Genomic DNA, 6,000 nt, shown 5'->3' on the forward strand with positions numbered 1-6,000 from the left:
TAATGAGCAACAGGTGGGCGTTGAGGAGAGTGGTCTCTCTGTGGGCGGGGGCGGGGGCGGGGGGGGGGCGAGGGCATGCATTAGCATCTGCGCAAGCAACATCCCCAATCATTAATACTTTTTGGGTTCCGGAATAGCGTGCTCCTCACCAAAAAGCGCATTGATGTCTCGTCAGTAGTAAGCGCTATATAAGTGCAATTAACATGCAGTAATATCATGCACGCCAGGTAAGTACCAGTAAAAAAACACACTCGAACACCGACACACGAAGAGTCCCGACAGAAAAGCAGACACAGAATGACATGCATGAACGGCCTGACCAGTACATGCAATGCAGTGTTTTACGTGGAGATACAGAAGTGCAGGGACTCACTCTCGCGTTGTAATAATGTCTTTCAAGTGGGCCAAAAAAGACCTGCTTATGGATACTAGTCCCAAAATAGCTTTTACATCCTGTGCCTCAAATAATACGTCTATGTAACATATATATGTAATTCTAACTGTACAGTGAGTTGTCTAAGACTGTACCAATTGAAGGACCACTGCTAATTTCTGCCATGCTGTCTCAACCGTACTCGCACACCATGATGTTCAAAGTCAGATCATGTTTTGAATGGCCCTGCTGCGACAAAAAAGTGTTCTCTTCAGCGGCCTGATGCTCCTTTGAGCTTTTTATGAGCACTATGAAATACGTTAAATGTATTTAAAAATTATTTTTTGGCTTACAAAACGGTGCCATGTGTATCACGTAGGCCGTTTGTGTAAAAAGTCACGGATTGGGTCTACCTTCGTTCCTTCCCAGTCGTTGTGCCCAAGCCATGGTCTCCCCGAAGCACTGGTGCCTGTGTTATGCTTTGCACGCCCTTGTGACGACAATAAAGCACGCCCGCTGAAAGCCCAGGATAAACACAGGGATCATTAGGGGGTGAATAAACAGCTGAAACATAAATGATACCAGCCACTTGACACCCATGAGCACCCAAGGGAGGGGGTGGCAAATGGCGTGTACATTTCGCGGGCGCTTTGATGTTCACAGTGGCCGCGCGGCTCACTGAGAACATCAAAGCGCCCGCGAAATGTACACGCAGGCTGCCAAATGGTGCGCGCGCCGCATGCACTGTGTGAAAGTGATCGCAATCGCGATCATATCAAAGCGGACGTGTGGCCCGCGAAAGTGAAAGCAAATGAGTGCTTTCAGGCCTCCAAATGGTGCGCACGCCCGGCCGACGCACATGCACTGTATTTGGAGGCCTGAAAAGCCACTGTTTGCACTTCCAAAACTCGCTTACTATAAGTCTCGCCAGAGCAGCGCTAAAGTGCTGTCTCAGACGAGACCTAAAAATAACTTAAATATGATAAAATAGTAGTCTTCCTTGCAGGCATTTGAAGAAGGCTGAGACGTGCTTTCTGATTGGACACATGATGAACATTTCGCCCCAAAACGGGGGCACGGGCAGAGCTGGCCCACGTGGCACCTACACCAGTTCTGTGAACCAGGAATATATATTGGGTTCGGGGTACCCTTAAACGGGGCGCAAAATAGAATAAAACGTTATTATGACCTCACAGACACTGGGTTGCACTTCATACCCTGCAGAAGTGTCTCTCGCGCACTTAACCAGGCAGGACTCTAAACCCAACCATGGACTCGGGGTCTGCCCTTGGGGCATGGGGTGGAATCAAAGGATTGCTTCTTAGAGGATCCCACAGGCCTCACTGACCTCCGTGCCCTCTGATCTCACCCGGTCTCCTGTGAATACCCTCAGGTTGCAATCAGCCTACAGCCTTCGAAGCTCACTCAGCATTCTACAGGCGTCGCCTCTGGAGAACCTGTAAAGAAAGGAGCTCCGCAGAGCCGGCCATCTCTGCTAACGGCTCTAGAAACAAGCATTTGCGATGCAATCGGTCTCGCATTACTGAAAGTTTGAGCTATTGGCAATGTATTATTATTTGCAACGCCAACAGGTCAAACTTTCAGTAATGCATGAGCTAATGTGTTGCAAATGCTTCTTTAATCTTGATCTTACCTCGGCGGGATCCCATGATGTTTTTCAGCAGGCCAGTGGCCTGTAGAAAAGGGCCTTAATGTTCCCCCTCCAGATAACAACATGGATGGATACTGCATTTGCCTGGGAAGGAGGGGAGGGTTTGCGAGCAAGGAGTCAAGAGATGGCCAGAGCTGGCCAAACAAAAGAAACAATTGGGGGTGTCCGCTGGGAGGGAACCAAGCACCGAAAGGTGGGACAGATGCACAATATTAACCAACCAGAGAAAAGGAATGTTAAAAAGCATCCCAACTATCCAACTAAAAGCACTGGCCGTGTCCAAAATACCAGATAGCCCATATACCGAATACAGCATGCCTTGCAGAGCAGCCCATGTGCTACCCAGGCTCGACCTGAAAAGGCATTCGCTTCTAGTCTAGGAGCGGGACCCAAAAGGATTAGTTCTAACATTTAAAAAGTCACCCCCACAGAGTGTTAACCAAACCCACAATTTCCCTACTGGTGAAGGAATACGCCACAGGAGGAATCACATGTTGCTGGACGGTTCTCCCATTGACTCATACCTCAATGATGGTTTTCAGGACTGTGGGCGTAGTGATACAGGGTCACGGTGCGTCCATAAGATGCTTCTGTGGAAGGTGTGTGACGGGTGTCCTTCAGGGCCCAGTGTCTGTCCCATGCACACCCAGACTTTCACATCTACTTCTCCCCCAGTGGTCAGAGAGGTCTCCGCTGACCTTCAGTCTTAACCAATAGGACAAAGAAATTGAAAAGAAAACCAGGGGATATGTGTTTTAAGCTCAAATTCCAATAGTTTTCTAGGGTATGATTTAGTGTTTGGCAGAAGTGTTACCCTGTTCAAACATGGTGGATGTCCGCCGGCCCAGCTACAAGCGTCGCAGGCTGCGATGCACTTGCAGTGAGGTGGGCGGGATATCCGTCACGTTTGGGGTGGAGTAACCCAATGGCCAAACTCTGCACCAGGCCCTTATTGTTCCTATGGGAGATCTGGCCAGCTCGTGCTCTTAGGTACACACATTAAGTCTTGAAGGTGAGTCGCCTCTACGCAGAGTCATTCTGTAAAGATTCGAGGAGTTGGCTTTCATGGGAAGGGTAGCCCCTGGAGCTGTCAACATCTGCCTCCCAGCGTCATGATGTGAAGATGTCTAATTGACTGCGTTTTGTTCATGAAAGTATGGACTTTGCAAATCAATATAGGTTTGAGTCAACCTCTAAGAAGCCACCGTTTTGAATAGATCCTCATCGATATACATGCAGAGTTCGCTCAGTCCTAGCTATAGGTGCATGCTTCTAGCCTTCTGTTGAACCAGGGATTACTTTGCATAAAATCATTTAAACTGTGCTGAATAATGAGTCTGGCCCATTATTTTAATTGTGGTTGTTGCTGACCATCGGAAAAGCAAATAGTGTCTCCTGGAAGTGTCTTGCATCCACGTGCAATATGAGACAGGATGGATACAGCATTAGCCATTCTAGGACACGATTTGTGTTGCCACAAGTTCCATCTTTCTTGAAAAAACACATATATGGTCTGCTAAACGGTAACCTCTGAGACAGGCAGGCTATGAACTGTGAACAGTACATGTGACTGTGGGTCTCCAGACACAGATGAAGACGGCAGAGTATTCAATACTGGAATAAGAACTCTTTAACTCTGTCAACATTTTAGAGGTGGATGCAGATCCCAGCAACATCCACAGAAATGTGCTTTAGAGAAGTAACCAGTGCGGAGGATGTGGTAGGACAAGCCGCGCCCTCCCACCTGACAGATAAACCCTCGGCACACATCACTGATATTGTAACTGTTGGCTTCAGGCCTCCAGGTAGCTTCAGGACTCTAGACAGCTTCAGGACTCCAGACAGCTTCAGGACTCCAGGCAGCTCCAGGACTCCAGGCAGCTCCAGGACTCCAGACAGCTTCAGGCCTCCAGGCACCTTCAGGACTCTAGACAGCTTCAGGCCTCCAGACAGCTTCAGGACTCCAGGCAGCTCCAGGACTCCAGGCAGCTCCAGGACTCTAGACAGCTTCAGGCCTCCAGACAGCTCCAGGACTCCAGGCAGCTTCAGGACTCCAGGCAGCTCCAGGACTCCAGGCAGCTCCAGGACTCCAGACAGTTTGAGGACTCCAGACAGCTCCAGGACTCTAGACAGCGTCAGGACTCTAGACAGCTTCACACCTCCAGACAGCTTCAGGCCTCCAGGCAGCTTCAGGACTCCAGACAGCTTCAGGACTCTAGACAGCTTCAGGAACCTAGACAGCTTCAGGACTCTAGACAGCTTCAGGCCTCCAGACAGCTTGAGGACTCCAGGCAGCTTCAGGACTCTAGACAGCTCCAGGACTCCAGACAGCTTCAGGACTCCAGGCAGCTCCAGGACCCCAGACAGCTTCAGGACTTCAGGCAGCTTCAGGACTCTAGACAGCTTCAGGACTTCAGGCAGCTTCAGGACTCCAGACAGCTTGAGGATCCAGGCAGCTCCAGGACTTCAGGCAGCTTCAGGACTGCAGGCAGCTTCAGGACTCCAGGCAGCTCCAGGACTCCAGACAGCTTCAGGACTCCAGACAGCTTCAGGACTCCAGACAGCTTCAGTACTCTAGACAGCTTCAGGACTCTAGACAGCTTCAGGACTCAAGACAGCTTCAGGAATCTAGACAGCTTCAGGACTCTAGACAGCTTCAGGCCTCCAGACAGCTTGAGGACTCCAGGCAGCTTCAGAACTCTAGACAGCTCCAGGACTCCAGACAGCTTCAGGACTCCAGGCAGCTCCAGGACTCCAGACAGCTTCAGGACTCCAGGCAGCTCCAGGACTCCAGACAGTTTGAGGACTCCAGACATCTCCAGGACTCTAGACAGCGTCAGGACTCTAGACAGCTTCACACCTCCAGACAGCTTCAGGCCTCCAGGCAGCTTCAGGACTCCAGGCAGCTTCAGGACTCCAGACAGCTTCAGGACTCTAGACAGCTTCAGGAATCTAGACAGCTTCAGGACTCTAGACAGCTTCAGGCCTCCAGACAGCTTGAGGACTCCAGGCAGCTTCAGGAATCGAGACAGCTCCAGAACTCCAGGCAGCTTCAGGACTCCAGGCAGCTCCAGGACTCCAGGCAGCTCCAGGACTCCAGGCAGCCTCAGGACTCCAGGCAGCTCCAGGACTCCAGACAGCTTCAGGACTTCAGGCAGCTCCAGGACTCCAGGCAGCTTCAGGACCCCAGACAGCTTCAGGACTCCAGGCAGCTCCAGGACCCCAGACAGATTCAGGACTTCAGGCAGCTTCAGGACTCTAGACAGCTTCAGGACTTCAGGCAGCTTTAGGACTCCAGACAGCTTCAGGACTCCAGGCAGCTCCAGGACCCCAGACAGCTTCAGGACTTCAGGCAGCTTCAGGACTCTAGACAGCTTCAGGACTCCAGACAGCTTCAGGAATCTAGACAGCTTCAGGACTGTAGACAGCTTCAGGACTCTAGACAGCTTCAGGACTTCAGGCAGCTTCAGGAATCTAGACAGCTTCAGGACCCCAGACAGCTTCAGGACTTCAGGCAGCTTCAGGACTCTAGACAGCTCCAGAACTCCAGGCAGCTTCAGGACTCCAGGCAGCTCCAGGACTCCAGGCAGCCTCAGGACTCCAGGCAGCTCCAGGACTCCAGACAGCTTCAGGACTCCAGGCAGCTTCAGGACACCAGGCAGCTTCAGGACACCAGGCAGCTACAGGACTCCAGGCAGCTTTAGGACTCCAGGCAGCTCCAGGACTCTAGACCGCTTCAGGACTCCAGGCAGCTTCAGGACTCCAGGCAGCCCCAGGACCCCAGACAGCTTCAGGACTTCAGGCAGCTCCAGGACTTCAGGCAGCTCCAGGACTCTAGACAGCTTCAGGACCCCAGGCAGCTCCAGGACTTCAGGCAGCTTCAGGACTCCAGACAGCTCCAGGACTCCAGGCAGCTTCAGGACTCCAGGCAGCTTCAGGACTCTAGACAGCTTCG

This window comes from Triturus cristatus, chromosome 12 (assembly GCF_964204655.1).
Source record: "Triturus cristatus chromosome 12, aTriCri1.1, whole genome shotgun sequence".
Taxonomy (NCBI): domain Eukaryota; kingdom Metazoa; phylum Chordata; class Amphibia; order Caudata; family Salamandridae; genus Triturus; species Triturus cristatus.